At 47.8% G+C, this 16,926-nt stretch overlaps 1 long non-coding RNA gene across 3 annotated transcripts; it reads left to right on the top strand.

The window, feature by feature from the left end:
- The first annotated feature begins 8,795 nt into the window (after positions 1–8,795).
- LOC309328264 lies at positions 8,796–16,018 on the top strand. Of its 3 annotated transcripts, XR_014150714.1 has the most exons (4): positions 8,796–8,984; positions 11,666–11,765; positions 14,522–14,575; positions 15,789–16,018. It is a non-coding gene; the product is annotated as an uncharacterized lncRNA (long non-coding RNA). The 3 variants fall into 3 exon arrangements; XR_014150713.1 differs by lacking the exon at positions 14,522–14,575; XR_014150715.1 differs by lacking the exons at positions 14,522–14,575; positions 15,789–16,018 and adding an exon at positions 12,045–12,381.
- The last annotated feature ends 908 nt before the right edge of the window (positions 16,019–16,926 follow it).

The raw sequence follows: 16,926 nt of genomic DNA, 5'->3' as shown, positions 1-16,926 counted from the left end.
TTACATGTACTATCTTTCTTTTTTAGCCACTGTTGGTTTTAATCACCTTCTGAATATTTTCAAATACTTGTTTTTAACTGTTCCTTTTAAAAAAGTATTTTTTATCTTACAATACAGTCACTGCAAAGAAAAGAACAGACCCTCCAGGTGCCCTCTTTGTTCCAGGGACAGTCCTGGATATACAAAAGCCATCCTGGTTTCTGATTTGAGCCTGGAACACCCTGCTTTTCCTTAAAGGTAAAGGTAAAGGGACCCCTGACCATTAGGTCCAGTTGTGGCTGACTCTGGGGTTGCAGCGCTCATCTGGCTTAACCGGCCAAGGGAGCCGGCGTACAGCTTCCGGGTCATGTGGCCAGCATGACTAAGCCGCTTCTGGCGAGCCAGAGCAGCGCATGGAAATGCCATTTACTTTCCCGCCGGAGCGGTACCTATTTATCTACTTGCACTTCGACTGCTTTTGAACTGCTAGGTTGGCAGGAGCAGGGACCGAGCAACGGGAGCTCACCCCGGGGAATCGAACCGCCGACCTTCTGATCGGCAACCCAAGAGGTTCAGTGGTTTAGACCACAGTGCGACCCGCATCCCTGCTTTTCCTTAGGATGTTCCTATTTAACTGTTCTTACCTTACAGTTTTATTTTATACATTTTATATATATTTTCTAAAGCCTTTCGAGGTTTTTCTTACAATCAAGCGGTATATGCATTTCACTAAATAAATAAAAGAAATCGCACAGACCTAAATATCTGGTATGCGATTGGAACCCCTCCTGCAAAACAAAGTTTTTGAGGCAATACAACCGAAAAGCACTAGATGGCGCCATTGGCAAATGCTTTCGTTGAACCGTCCGCTTCCTATTTGAGACAGAATGTTTTTTTAACAAACAAAAAAAACCAGATGCATCCTAACAACTGCTTTGAATGTGCCTAATTTAGCTGCTGCAGTGCAAACAGATCGATGCTCTGCTGAGTTTGAGCAATGCCATGTCTGGGGCTGTGAGCAAGCGATGCCTTTTGGAAATGCACTGATGTACGAAAGGTAGCAAAAGAAACATGATGATCCCTTGGGTCAGCTGTTTCTATTTCCCCAAAGACAACCCCCCCCCCAGTAAACATAACCTTCAGTAAACATAACCCTCAAACCAAGGGCTGAAGGAGTGTCTCCACCCCCATCGTTCAGCCCAGACACTGAAGTCCAGCTCCGAGGGCCTTCTGGCGGTTCCCTCCCTGCGAGAAGTGAGGTTACAGGGAAACAGGCAGAGGGCCTTCTCGGTAGTGGCGCTCGCCCTGTGGAATGCCCTCTCATCAGATGTCAAGGAAATAAACAACTATCTGACTTTTAGAAGACATCTGAAGGCAGCCCTGATTAGGGAAGTTTTTAAAGTGTGATGTTTTTAATATTCTGTTGGGAGCTGCCCAGATTGGCTGGGGAAATCCAGCCAGATGGGCGGCATATAAATAATAAATTGTTGTTGTTGTTGTTGTTGTTGTTAGACTACGTACAAACAAACCTCAGTTGTTGCTTTTGCTGTCGCAGATTATTCCGAGTTCTTTCCTTGGTACTTACTCGTTCATCTCTGTACCCTATGACTCTATTCTGTGCCCCACACAAGAAGGGACTGTGTGTTTCAGATACCTGACTGGCCTCAAAACAGAATTCAGCCTGAGTTTCAGAAGACCAAAACAGCAACAGTGTTAAACGGGGTAAATGCCTTCCCCCAGGAAAACGAGCATCCACAGTGCACTCGAGGACATATCTAAGTGAAAAAAAATCAAGGAGGTAAGTGACAAGTCAGCCAGATGATCATCGCTTTAACCAGTCTCAAAAAGGCAGCTGAGACGTGCAGCTTCCATTTCTGCATCTCAATTGTAGTCCATGAACGGCTTCCAGGTGGCAAAAAAAAAAGTCCATTGATTTTGCTTTGCCTTTGGCCAATTTTTATACTGAACGTCAGTTTTTCCTCCCAGAGCAAAATGATTTAATAGTCTGTGGAGCCATAACTCAAAAGTCCATTTGTCTACTGGTTTCCAACGTTTTGCAATTTCCAGGCATGCTGCTAATAACAAAAAAGGGTATTAATGTTTTATATACCAGGTCTTCATTTCCTCCCTTCTCTTTTCTCACTAGAAAAAAACAGAACAGAACAGAACAGGTTAAGTTTTACTCCGAGTCGACCCATCAGAATCAATGTACCTCCTAGTGGTTCAGCAATAAAGTTGCTGGCACATTTGCAAAGCTAAGCAGGGTCCAATATGGTTTCAAATTGGATGGGGACCATGTGCTAAGATTTCCTGCATTGCAGAGGGTTGGACCATATGGTGCTCAGGGTCCCTTCCAACTCTATGATTCTATGACTTGGCAGCCCATTGGCTTGATCCAACTGGCTCTTCTTGCATTCTGGAACTGGGCTGTCTCACATTCACGCTACCTGCACATTTGAGCCGCTTCCTGGCTTCCTTCCTGTCCTCTGAAGCAGAGAACCAGTCTGTTCTGGGCTGAAACCACACCATACAAGGATCTCTCCATAGCAGCATCCCAAGCAGACACATTCCAAAGGAGTGATGCACCCAGAAGCTGTGATTTCATTTCTAAAAAGAGATGCTGAAACCCACCGGCTCCATTAAACCCTGAAAGCTCTGCATAAATACAATGCGGTTCTTAGTAAAAACAAGATCTCTTTCGGCAGCGTGTGGACCACAGAGGCAGGTTTATTAGGGCAAACAGGACTCTGCCCTACAAACGTCCGTTGGTCCTCATTCTTGCCTTACCTGCCTGCCTTCTTCCTCGAGAGATGCCACCTGCCCTACTCAGCTAGAAAGAACAATATTGTGCTCCTCCTGGAGTAGCTTGTCCACCTTTGGCTCCCCGTCCCAGACTCAGCTCTCACCTGTGGCTCCTAGAAGCTGCCAGCATGCGACAGCAGCCACACCATGGGAAACGGCTTTGGCTGGCCGGCTAAACCAGGAGAGAGTAGCCAATGAGTCTCCAACCCTCAGTGAGAGGTGTTATGTACTGAGGTTCTCACCCTAGGCCAGCAGGGGGATACTGCAGATAGTTCAGATCCACATATGCAAATAAGGGATCGAAAGTGACGTTCAGTGATTGGATAGTTACAGAAAGTTGTTACAGTTATGTTGTACTGGAGCTCTATATAAGCAGGCTGACTGAACCCTTCAGTTCAGTTCTGTTCTGGCCTGTGAATAAACAAGAGCTGTTTGAAGAATTGCTGTGTCATCTGGTATGTTCACCCACAATCTGGTATGTTCACCCACATGCAAAGACAGGCTCCAGCAGAATGAGCAGACAAGAGCAATAGAGCCAGTGTGGTGTAGTGGTTAAGAGCAGTAGACTCGTAATCTGGGGAACCGGGTTCGCGTCTCCGCTCCTCCACATGCAGCTGCTGGGTGACCTTGGGCTAGTCACACTTCTCTGAAGTCTCTCAGCCCCACTCACCTCACAGAGTGTTTGTTGTGGGGGAGGAAGGGAAAAGGAGATTGTGAGCCGCTTTGAGACTCCTTACGGTAGTGATAAAGCGGGATATCAAATCCAAACTCCTCTTCTTCTTCTTCTTCTTCTTCTTCTTCTTCTTCTTCTTCAATAGTGGGTCCAATGGCCAAGAAGGCAGTTTCTGCAGAAGGAGGTGAGGAGCAAGTGGGGCTCCTCCTGGGAAGGGAGCCCATCTAGGAAAGGAAAAGCTCTGATCCTCAACCTTGTGGGATATCTTCGGGAGGAGAAACGGCTCAGGAGTAAACACTACAGTGGTGCCCCGCAAGACGAATGCCTCGCTAAACGAAAAACCCGCAAGACGAAAGGGTTTTCCGATTTTTTAGCGGCTTCGCAAGACGAATTTCCCTATGGGCTTGCTTCGCAAGACGAAAGCCCATAGGGAAATCTCCGGGACAGCGGGGAACCCTCTTCCCACCGCAAGCCCCGGGAAGAGAGGAGAAGCTGCGCGCCTTCCCCTCTGTTTCCGGACCTGTCCTGAAGGCTTGCGGTGGGAGGTCCGGGAACAGAGGAGAAGGCGCGCAGCTTCTCCTCTCTTCCCGGGGCTTGCGGTGGGAGGAGGGTTTTTCCTCCCCACCGCCAACATTCAGAAGGCTGTTCTGAAGGCTGGCGGTGGGAAGAAAAGCCCTTCTCCCGCCTCCAGCCTTCAGAAGAGTTCCCCGCAGGGCTCCCCAAGCGGTGAATGTCTGCCCCGCGCGAGGGGTGCTCTGCTTCAGAGCGTCCCTCGCACCGGGCAGCAGGCTGCTATTCGCAGCCTAGGCAGCCCTGCAGGAACTCTTCTGAAGGCTGGCAGCGGGAGAAGGGCTTTTCTTCCCACCGCCAGCCTTCAGAAGGCTGTTCTGAAGCCTGGCAGTGGGGAGAAAAGTCCTCCTCCCCCCCCCCAGCCTTCAGAAGAGGTCCGGGGACAGACTGTCCCCGGACCTGGTCTGAAGGCGGTCTCCCTAGGAACGCATTAATTGATTTTCAATGCATTCCTATGGGAAACTGTGCTTCGCAAGACGAAAAACTCGCAAGACGAAAAAACTTGCGGAACCAATTAATTTCGTCTTGCGAGGCACCACTGTACACAAATCCAGAGTAGAGTCCCTAAGACAGTTGGATGGTGCCTTGTACGCTTCCTTCTGGCAACTCCTGCAGCCCAACTGGTCCCAGACGTCTTGCTCTGCTTTCCTTTGGACACATCAGCGAGGCAGAGAGGGAGGTCTTGTCATTTGAGCAGCCCAGGGCTGCCATACACACTTGCCCAGGTTTGTGCACTAGGGATGCTGCCAACACGGTGGTTTGACTTTACCGCTCATTGTCTCTCGAGACCAGGGGTCAGCAAACTTTTTCAGCAGGGGGCCGGTCCACTGTCCATCAGACCTTGTGGGGGGCCAGACTATATTTTGGGGGGGGGGATGAACGAATTCCTATGCCCCACAAAAAACCCAGAGATGCATTTTAAATAAAAGCACACATTCTACTCATGTAAAAACACGCTGATTCCCGGACCGTCCGTGGGCCGGATTTAGAAGGCGATTGGGCCAGATCCGGCCCCTGGGCCTTAGTTTGCCTACCCATGCTCAAGACAGATGGGTGCCAACAACTGCAAGTTAAATTATCGACCAGTCTATGGATGTTTGCAATGCAGTATGCAGGCTTTGGCGTTACACAGAACTCTTCTTTCCGGCCAAGATCTGTGTAACCTGGTCACATTGCAGTCATTGATGGAGACCATCTGTCTAACGCAGGGGTGGGCAAACTTTTGTTAATCTCTTAGAGGTATCTGCTGGTGGTAGATGGGATTGGGTTCCCTTTTCTTGGTGCCAAGCAAAGTGTGGGGAGAGGAACAGAACACACTTGCCAGAGGTCTGACTGAGAACATGAAGAGTGCTTTAGAAATTAGTCCACCAGCCACTCGAAACTAGTCCAAGAGCCACAGGCCGCCCACCTCCTGGTCTAATGGCAGGCAGCTGCTGTAGAATCCTAGAAGTGCAGCGATGGGTCTCAAGGGTCATCCAGACCAACCCCCTGCAATGCAGGAATTGCAGCTAATCACTTGGCCGTTTCCTGAGTCCTGCCACCTGCCACCACTTCAGATCCGGTTATCAGGCAACTTCATATGCTCGGCTTGGATCAGGATCCTAGAATCACAGAACTGTAGAGTTGGAAGGCTCATCTAGTCCAAGCTGGAATCTCAGCTAAAGAATCCCTGACAAACGGTGATCCAACCATTGCTTAAAAATCTCCAGTGAAGGAGAGTCCATCACCTTACAAGGGCTTCGAAGAGCTCTTACGTGTCAACCTCCTTAAATTGTGCTGCCCAGAATTGGACACTGTATTCCTTTTTTATATATACTAATTTTATTCCTTTTTCATTTTTATCATAATCACAGTTTCAATACACAATACAATAAATTCAAACATTGCTCTAGCAGAGCATCGACCTCCCCCCGCCCCTCTTTCTGACTTCCATACATAATAACTTATTTCTTAGCATTTCTATAACCACTTTTTTTTACCTTCTCTCTTATTTTTGTATTTCCCCTTATTAAATGTAAATCAGTTCCATAAATTCTCATTACAAAACATTTCAACTCATTCCTACAAACGTTTTCAGATGTTTACAACGTTCTTTCATATATAATATAAATTTACTCCAGTCCTTCTGAAACAGTTTGTCGCACTGATTCCGGATCTTCCCCATCAGCTTTGCTAACTCTACGTATTCCACCATCTTGCTCCTCCAATCTTCTAGTGTTGCAGGCTCCTGCGGTTTCCATTTCTGAGCCAAAAGTATCATTGCAGCCGTTATGGCGTACATAAACAAATTCACATCCTTTTTTTGAATTTCATCTCCAATTATACCTAGCAAAAACGCCTCCGGATTTTTTATTGAAATTGCATTTAAAAACCTTTTTTAATTCGTTATATATTATGTCCTAGTAGGCTTTCACCTTAGTACACATCCATCACATATGAAGGAAATTCCCTTCCTTCTCCTTACACTTCCAACATTCTTTTGGACACCGTATTCCAAGTGTGGTCTGACCAGGGCAGAAGAGAACAGTGCTATTACTTCCCTTGATCTGGACATTCTACTTCACTTGATGCAGCCTGGATTTAAATTAGCTTCTTTGCTGTTGCATCACACTGTTGACTCATGTTAAGCTTGTGCTCTACTTACCCTAGATCCTTTGCACAACAAGCAAGCCAGGTGTCCCCCATCTTATATTTGTGCATCTGGCAATTCCTACCTAGGTATACAACTGTGATGGCCTGGGATTCGGATTCGGATGCTGAACCTGGGGGATCCCAGCCTGCACAGGAGTCCCTGCCTCCAGAACCAGCTGAGCCGGGGCTGGGGCTTGAGCCTGAAGGGTCCTCACCTGTGCTGGATCCTCAGATGCAGGCACCAGCTGAGTCTGCTCTGGCTCCTGAGGTGATGGAGGACCCATTGCCTGCAGGTGCTCCACTCTCAGCCCCATCAGGGGAAGAAGAGGTTGCCTCTGGGTCCAGTAACCCTCCAGCCTCTCCTGAGCTGCAGAGGGCAGAGAGGCGGAGAGAATTAAGTTCCCGCAGGAGGAGTGCTCGCCTCCAGGCCAGGAGAGGCGAGTCACCTGTGGACCGGGGCTGCCCTATGCCTCGGGGCAGATAAAAGCCAGCCAGCCCCAGTCCCAGGTTGCGGGAGCAACATTGTTGGTCACCAGCTCCTGCCTGAACCCTGCCCTGCACCCAGCTTCAGCTTTTATGGACTGCCTCCATATTGCTCCTTCGACCACGGACTGGACTTGGACCTCGCCTCTCGGTTAACCCACGGAACCAGCACAACGACCTTACATGCAGCAGCGAAGGAAGCTTCTTGGGCACCTGGGGTGGCACGGCCATAGGGGAGGGGCAAACCACCCCTGGGGCAGGGGGTGCACCCATAGGGACCGGACAGCACAGGGTGCACAGCACCCATAGGGATGGGGTGCGCTGCTCCCATAGGGTCGGGATGGGGCACATGGCCCTGATAGGGACAACGCCCTTGAGAGGGACGGGGTGGGGTGCGCCGCAGGACCTGAGCAGCCCTACGGCTGGGGAGGAGGCAGCGGGTGGACAGCGCAGAACCTGCGGGGACCCAAGACATGTGGCTCGGGCACGCTGCAGGCCCTGAGGTGAATGCCACTGTCCATTTTGTCACCCGTGTCAGGGTGACACCCGGGGTAGACCATTCCCCCTCCCCCGCTTACATGTGTCTCTCATGAAATTAATTTTGTTAGTTTGGGCCCAGTTCTCCAGTCTGTCATGGTCATCTTGAATCCCAATCCTCAGTTACACAGAACCCTGCCTTGGCCTGAGGATGATAGGAAACCAGCCCTGTGGAAGTGAATTTCCATGGAGGTTCTGGAGCTAATTAGGGTTGCCATACACCCGGAATTTCACGGACATAGTTGGAGTAAAAGGTAAAGGCAAAGGACCCCCGGACAGTTAAGTCCAGTCAAAGGCGACTATGGGGATGTGGCGCTCGTCTCACTTTCAGGCCGAGGGAGCTGGTGTTTGTCCACAGACAGCTTTCCAGGTCGTGTGGCCAGCATGACTAAACCGCTTCTGGCGTAATGGAACACCGTGACGAAAGCCAGAGTGCACGGAAATGCCGTTTACCTTCCCACTGCAGCGGTACCTATTTATCTACTTGCACTGGCATGCTTTCGAACTGCTAGGTTGGCAGAAGCTGGGACAGAGCAACAGGAGCTCACCCTGTTATGGGGATTCAAACCGCCAACCTTCCAATCGGCAAGCGCAAGAGGCTCAGTGGTTTAGACCACAGCAGTTGCAATCAGTGTCCAGGGAGAAATTGCTGAAGTGTCCTGGAAAGTCCTGATGTATGGCAACCCATGTCAGAAGTGTAGATTTTGGTGAATTTCTTTAAAAACAGCTCACAAGCTTCAAAGGTTCAAGAACTTTTGTGACTGGATTTTCACTTCTTGAAATATGGCAAACCTACCCCTGGATCCAACGGGGCTCTGCCTTGCTCTTGTTTTAGGGGTTAGGGCTTGGGGAATCCACACCAGAGCTTGAGTTCAGTGGGGGGGGGAATAGAGGTCTCAGAGGTCTGGGAAGGGGGAAGTCTTCTGGACAGGGTTAAATAACTAACCAGAAGATGGGGAAAGGGGGTGGGCTGAGAGCAGGGGACACTGACAAGACTGGGAGGAGCAAAGAAGAGAGCAGGAGACATAAATTGATGCACTTGTAGCTTTTGAGCTCTGCAAGGAGAGAGAGAGAGAGAGAGAGAGAGAGAGAGAGAGAGAGAGAGAGGAGAGACAACTCCCTTGCTTTTCTGATTACTGGCAAAAGACAGTGTCGAAGGAGGGATCATCAGCCAGGCAAGATGGGCACTCTCAAACTACTCTTGGCTCTGATCTTCCTATCTTTGCAGATGTTTCGTTTCGAAGGGGAAGCAGTGGTTGTGCCAGCATCGCAAGAAGAGGAGGCCTCTTTGAGAGACCTAGCCCCCAAGGTAACTTTGGGTTACTCCTGGATTTGGGCACGGGAGGTATTTCGTGAGAGCACGGGCGTAACCGTGTCAACTTTTCTCTCTTTTTTTCTCTTTTCTTTTTTGCCTTGTATCGCTTTGTTCCGCTACGATCGGAAATTCTTTTGATAACACATTAATGCCAGCTCAGGGTCAAGTCCTATTGAAATCAGTGGGGCTCCCTTTCTCAAGTGAGTGGGGTTTGGATTGCAGCCTCAGGGTTCGTGGTATTAAAGACTGAGAGACTGGAGGAATGGAAGTAGTGGTGAATTTTTTGATGGGTGTATTTTACTGCAAATGTGGGGAAACAGAACATCAGGACTGATAACATTCTCCCCTCCCCCCAACCCTCCAGGATGATTTTTAAGTATTTAAATCGATTAATATATTAATCGATTTACTGGACAAATCAACACTCTGTGCAATAAGTTCTACACCTGTTAATATGCAAAAAAAAAATGAGATACAAGGTCAAATAATGATATATTTATGCTCCACTGTCTAGCATAATAGCTGGCAAGGTGGCTTACCAAAATTTCAAATTACCGGTATTATTTTCGGGCAGCCGGGAATGTGTAAATTATAAATAGGATGCTTTGCACAGTCAATTATGACAAGATAGACCTTTGTGCATGTGCTTTAAACCACTGGTGATGTTTCATGTTGTTGTTGTTTAATTGTAAGCTGCAGTGAAAGTCCTCTGAGTGAAACTTGGGATATACAGTGGTACCTCAGGTTACAGACGCTTCAGGTTACAGACTCTGCTAACCCAGAAATAGTACCTTGGGTTAAGAACTTTGCTTCGGGATGAGAACAGTAATTGTGCTCCGGCAGCACGGCAGCAGTGGGAGGCCCCATTAGCTAAAGTGGTGCCTCAGGTTAAGAACAGTTTCAGGTTAAGAACAGACCTCCAGAACGAATTAAGTTCTTAACCCGAGGTACCACTGTATGACTGTTTGAAAGAAATCGGTCGCTGTGTTTCACTTTGGCTGTGGCAGTCATGTTGACAATCTCCTGTTGACAGTCGTGTAGGAAATAATCTTACATGCTAGGCAGCTGTGAAACACAAAAGAGGTCAACCAAGAGGTTGCCTTAAACCGTTGTCATCAATACAGAAGGTGGGACACTTTTGAGTTACAAAGAACACCTGATCAGGTGGATCAGGTGTGCTGTGCTGTTCGGAAGGTTACATACTTTGAACCCGGAACCAGTACCTAACCATGCCTGGCACAAAACACAAGGCACAGAGGTACTGTGTACATTCCCACATTGATAAACATTGCATTTTCATGCCCCAGGCTCTTTTGTACAAAATCCTCCTGCCTCAGGGCTGGAGAACCTGTTGTGTGCCATTTGCACTACCCATTAGAAACACTCCTGCACCACTTTAACAGCCATGGATCAGCATCCTGGGAACTGCAGTTTGTTCAGGGTACAGGCCTCACAGAGCTACAACTCCCAGCACCCCTCAAGAGTTCCCAGGATTTGCCTTGCCTTCTAAACATAGCTGTCAACTTACAGATTTGAAAATAAGGGACCAGCAGCCTTGAAAATAAGGGATCAGCAGCCAAAATAAGGGATCAACAATTACCGTATTTTTTGCTCACTTTTTCCCTCCTAAAAAGTAAGGGGAAATGTGTGTGCGTCTTATGGAGCGAATGCAGGCTGCGCAGCTATCCTAGAAGCCAGAACAGCAAGAGGGATTGCTGCTTTCACTGCGCAGCAATCCCTCTTGCTGTTCTGGCTTCTGAGATTCAGAATATTTTTTTCTTGTTTTCCTCCTGCAAAAGCTAGGTGCGTCTTGTGGTCTGGTGCGTCTTATGGAGCGAAAAATACGGTACTTTGATAAAATACATATTTCGTTGCGTGCAGATGGCTTTAGATACCTATTAGGTCCATAAATTACCATATAGCATATATTCAACACAAAAAGCAACAATTTGTTGTTGACAAAGGACAGCTGGACATAGAAAGGGCCCCATTACCTTCAGTAGCTTATTTAAGGGACATCATCAATAAGGGACAGCAGTAGGACATGGCGCTGGAATAAGGGACTGTCCCGCCAAATAAGGGATGCTTAACACCTATGCTTCTAAAGTGGTCCAAGAGTGCAGTGTGTGTGCGCGTCCAAATGCAGCTGGACTCCCAGCTCTTACCAGCTCCAGCCAGCACAGCCAATGGTCAGATATAATAGGAGCTGACGTCCTATCTATATATCTATTATATCTCTCACGGGAGGCACAAATTTAGCATCCATGTCCCACGGGGTCCTGTTTCTCAGATATGTACTTGCCCTAGCTTAGAGAGCTAGAAGAGGCTGTGAGCACACAATTGTTCTGGCTTCCACTTGGCAGTGGCAACCCTGGATATCTTGTCTGTGTTACCAGAATGGCTTGGTGCCTGTGCTTCCAGCTTTGCTGTGCCTTGAGCAGCAGCTCCACCTACAGAGATCAGCTTCCCTGGATCAGGTATGATGGCATGTTCGTGCCATGAGGTCTAGCAACTTGCTTCTTGAAAACATGGAGAACCTGCGTCTGCTGTGCGGATTCCAAGAAATAATCAGGAGGTGTCATCCTGGCCTCATTCCTTGGGGTGCTTCTCGAGAATGAGTTCTTGCTTGCCTTTCAAGCCACTCCTCAGTCAAAAAACCCTCTGGCCTTTTCCAGGATGACCGTCTGCAGAGGAGAGCCTTCCAGGACTTTGCTGACTTGGTGAAGAGGGGAAAACTCCAGCAGTTCTACGGCTTGATGGGGAAACGGGCCAGAGGTGAGTAAGGAGTCCTTGCAAGTCGGCCTTATAGCAGAAGTCCCTTGCATTTGGGCATTGTCTGTGGCAGGGAGTGCTCTGTTAGAGTGTCTACTTTTTCATTTTAAACAATGGGTGGGGATGCCTCATGCCCAGAGGGCAACCTTGACCCTCCAGGTCTTGCTATGTGTCCCTCTGGATTCTCTTCCACCCCACCCCTTCTACACAGGCCATACCCCTCACGAGACGTGCCCTGCACCCTCCTTGAGCGAAGACTCTTCAAGTGTCCCTGTTTTTCAGGGACAGTCCCAGATTTGCAGAAGCCGTCGCGGTTTCTGATTTGATCCCGGAAGGTGGAAGTCCCTGTTTTCATCAGAGAAATGTTGGAGGGTATGGAGCGTTGTTTACGGTGGTACTTCAGAAGTTGAACGGAATCCGTTCCAGAAGTGCGTCCGACTTCCAAAACGTTCAGAAATCAAGGTGTGGCTTCCGATTGGCTGCAGGAAGCTCCTGCAGCCAATCGGAAGCGGCAGAAGCCATGTTGGACGTTCAGGTTCCAAAGAATGTTCACAAACCGGAACACTCACTTCTGGGTTTGCAGCGTTCGGGAGCCAAAATGTTAGTCTCACAAGGTGTTCTGGATCCAAGGTACGACTGTATTATTATTATTATTATTATTGTTGTTGTTGTTGTTGTTATTGTTGTTATTATTATTATTATTATTATTTGTTTGCTGTTTGCTTGTTTGTTTCTTTACTTGCTTGCTTTTCTGTTATAGCTCGCCGTCGACACATACTACTTTACAGTAATACTTAAAATAATAAGAAAAAGATAGTGTGGATATAAAACATTAACATATGATAGTAATAATAACATATTTACATTCTTCCAAGATTATTTAAATCCTCTGTATCTTGAGTTAAACTTCCCTTTCACTCTTTCCATGGTTTCCTATCTGCTATCCTCTTAACTGTTGTTTTTTACTCTGCCAAATTATTTTCATTACCTTGCATAATCTCACGTTGTAACATCCACTGCCGAGTATTTTTTTAACCTGTTATTATTATTTTCTTGCTATAATATTTTCCCATATAATCCGTATTGAGTGTTTCTATTATTTATTTATTAATTTGTATACCACCCTTTATCCATAGATCTGAGGGTGGTTCGCAACAGAAAAATACAATATTTGAAAAAACAACAACCCAATACCTCAAGCTTGCCAAGATGGAGGGGTTTGTTCGTGTGTGTAAACTAGCCTAAAAATATATTATTTCCATTCATTGCCCTGCACACTTTTTCCTCTGGGCTCTAACCACTGCTGGCCTGTGGCCCTCGGAAGGCGATGCGGCCCTTGGGTTGCAAAAGACACACACACACACCGGTTTCATGCCTACACTGGTACCTTTAACAGCCAGCCGTTATAAATGAACCAAACCTTTCTTTTCTCGGCATCTCCATGCTGGGAACAGCTGTGCCAAATGAATCCCTGTCTTTTCCTTCAGAGAGGGGTGGGAAGGTGGCAAGGCAACCTTTGCCCAGGGGATTCTTCATCTAAGATGAGCTCCATGATCTCGCTAGAGGCAGAATGCATTTTCCCCTCTCTGGAAAAGTGTTGCAGAGAGGTAGGAAGGAACATAGGTCCCTATTTTCCAGGGACAGTCCCACATTTACAGAAGCCGTCCCAGTTTCTGATTGGATCCTGGAAAGTCCTGCCTCAGACTCAGTGTGGTGTAGTGGTTAAGAGCGGTAGACTTGTAATCTGGTGAACCAGGTTTGCGTCTCCGCTCTTCCACATGCAGCTGCTGGGTGACCTTGGGCTAGTCACACTTCTCTGAAGTCTCTCAGCCCCACTCACCTCACAGGGTGTTTGTTGTGGGGGAGGAATGGAAAGGAGAATGTTAGCCGCTTTGAGACTCCTTCGGGTAGTGATAAAGCAGGATATCAAATCCAAACTCTTCTTCTCAATTCACTAAGCCCTGTCACCTCTCCTGCTTCTGACACCTCCTCTTCCCAGTCTTCTACACCAGGGGTGTAGGAAGGGTGGGTGTGGGGAGGTCTGCCCCAGGTGTCACCCTGAGGGGGAGTGTGACAAGATGGCAGGTGGCACTCACTGCAGGGCCTGCAGCGTGGCTGAGCCACGCATCTGCGGCACCCGCAGGCTCCATGCAGTCCGCCCACTGCCTCCCCCCAGCTGTAGGGCAGCTGAGGCCCTTCGGCGCACTCCGTCCCTATGGGCACCGTGCGCCCCTCCCTATGGGTGCCACGTCGCCCCTGGGTGCGCCACACCAGGTGCCTGAGAGGCTTCCTCTGCAGCTGCCTCCCACCACTCACCATCATCCCACCACCACTCCCCAGCCTCTAAGCCTTCTTCTCTTGGGGGTTCCCTAGATGTTTCCTCCAGCCACTCCTCTGCAGCCAACCAGTCCATGACATGCAGCCCTAACGGGAGATGATCAAATCTGAGAACTTCTGCATGCTCAGCCACTTGTCTAGGACCCATTCTGCATGCCAAGGCGCTCTTCCACTCTTCTTTATATGTATTTTAGGTTTGTGACATGTAAAGTGGCCCTCTCCACTTTTTCTGATATCCATAATTTTGAGGAGAGATGTCCAGCTTTCACAGGGAAGTCAAGGTATAGTATATCCAGCAGAAGCACACCCAAGGGGGTGTCCCAAATACATTGCTAACCGTCTTCCTCCTCAAATGCATCTGAGAGCCCTCAGAAAGTGCCTAATCTCTTTGCCAACCTGTGCCCCTCTCTTTGCCACCCTAGGGCAACAAGGAGAGATGTTTAGAGGGCTGATGGGATGATGATGCTCCTCTTGAGGTGGGTTGAGACTGAGGGTCTCATTTCCCTACATTTCCTATCGTTTCCACCCCACCCAACCCCTTAATGCGCATGCATATAATATTTTTATATATATATATTTGCTTTCGTAGATTTTCACGGGTACAGGAATGCAGGTTTTGGTGTCCTCGGGTGTCTTCCCGTGTAAAAGTTGGGGTGTCTAGGCGACGTTTCGACGAGGTCTCACTTAGCACCAGCCTGAAGATGACGAGTGAGACCTCGTCGAAACGTCGCCTAGACACCCCAACTTTTACACGGGAAGACACCCGAGGACACCAAAACCTGCATATATATATATATATATATATATATATATATATATATATATATTCTGCCCTTTCCATTGATAATTTCCAGGGAGTTTGCAATAAGCAATAAAAAGACAATAGTAACAGAAATTTCTGCTATGTGACAAAGAAATTCAATAATCACAAGTGTTGATCTGCTCAAACAAATAACTTAATTTGTTTGCTTGTATTTGGGTTAGTAGTGATGTTATTGGGATGTGGGTTGCACTGTAGGTTAAACCACAGAGCCTAGGGCTTGCTGATCAGAAGGCCGGCAGTTCAAATCCCCGCGACGGGATGAGCTCCCGTTGCTCGGTCCCTGCTACTGCCCACCTAGCAGTTTGAAAGCACATCAAAGTGCAAGTAGATAAATAGGTACCACTCCGGCGGGAAGGTAGAACGGCGTTTCCGTGCACTGCTACGGTTCGCCAGAAGTAGCTTAGTCATGCTGGCCACATGACCCGGAAGCTGTACGCTGGCTCCGTCGGCCAGTAAAGCAAGATGAGCACCGCAAGCCCAGAGTCGTCCACGACTGGACCTAATGGTCAGGGGTCCCTTTACCTTTACCTTTAGTGGTGTTATTATCAGAGGCTGATTTAGGGGAGCGTGACTGATTCTCCTGCACTGGGCACCGTAACAATGACTTACAACGTAAGGAGAGAGGCAGGGGACGGGAGGTGCCAAAATTTGGTGTTGCACAGGACCCTGCTAAAATTCGAAAGCACAAAGTCTGCCACTGGTTATTATGCTCCTAGTGATTAGATTGAATTTGTCTAAATAGGTCAAGCATTGTTGTTGTTATGGAATTTTATTGAGAGCAACATCTTTGCCTCAGGCAAGACAAAAAATTATGTATTTTGTGTTTTTATTTTTTTGCTGCTCCCCAATTTCTTCTCTTCTCCCAGAGCCAACACAGGAACAGGCAAGCAGAGAGCTACTTCCACCTTGGGCATCTTAAGCGAGATCTACTACTTGGTACCATTTCCTCCGCTGCTCTACAGCCGCTGTGGATATTACGTCGCCTGTTTCTTGAGTAGCCAAGAATGGCAAACATTTTGCGTGTTTTACAGTTCCCATTATATCTCCTTCCATTGTTAAGCACCAGCCTGGTAGCATAAATGTGTTTGCGAATCTGTGGCCTGTCTTCGCTTTCTCTGCACCACGTTCTTGTGAAATAAAGCCAAGATGGAGAGGTGGCAGGTTTTGTTTTGTTTTTTAGAAAAAGTCCATCGTAGAGTTTGTGGCTTTAAATGGGGTTGGCAGTGGCGACTGGCGTTCATTGGGACTGGTCAGGTGACGAGCGGGTCAAGCCAGAGCCATGACAGGTAGAGTCAACTAATTCCAAGTCTTGTCTGCCGCCTGTTCCTTGCTGAGTTTTGCAAGGACTTGACTCAAAATTAAGAAGTTGGCAGATAATAGCCTTTGTCCCGCAGAACTAGTTGTCAGGTGGCAGATAGGTGGGGACAGATTGAGGTACTGGTAGGTGCTCCATTGTTTCCATTAGACCAGCCACCACTGGGGTTGAGAGCAGTAATAATAATAATAATAATAATAATAATAATAATAATAATTACTATTACCCTGCCCATCTGGCCAGGCTTCCCCCACCACTCTTGGCGGCTTCCAACAGGATATTAAAAACACAATAAAACATCAAACATTAAAAACTTCCTTAAACAGGGCTGCCTTCAGATGTCTTCTAAAAGTCAGATACAATGGTACCTCAGGTTACATATGCTTCAGGTTACATACGCTTCAGGTTACACACTCCGCTAACCCAGAAATAGTACCTCGGGTTAAGAACTTTGCTTCAGGTTGAGAACAGAAATTGTGCTCCGGCTGCGCAGCAGCAGCAGGAGGCCCCATTAGCTAAAATGGTGCTTCAGGTTAAGAACAGTTTCAGGTTAAGAATGGACCTCCAGAATGAATTAAGTACTTAACCTGAGGTACCACTGTATTCCCGGAACTTGGAAGAATGTGAGCGAAAACAGGAAACACATGCCAGAAACCAATACAAGCAAATGGCTTCACCTGCATAGTTTA

Source organism: Podarcis erhardii (genome assembly GCF_964252035.2).
Source record: "Podarcis erhardii genome assembly, chromosome: 13".
Lineage (NCBI taxonomy): Eukaryota > Metazoa > Chordata > Lepidosauria > Squamata > Lacertidae > Podarcis > Podarcis erhardii.
Note: the sequence above shows the minus strand (reverse complement) of the source record. Positions and strands in the feature narration are given on the sequence as shown.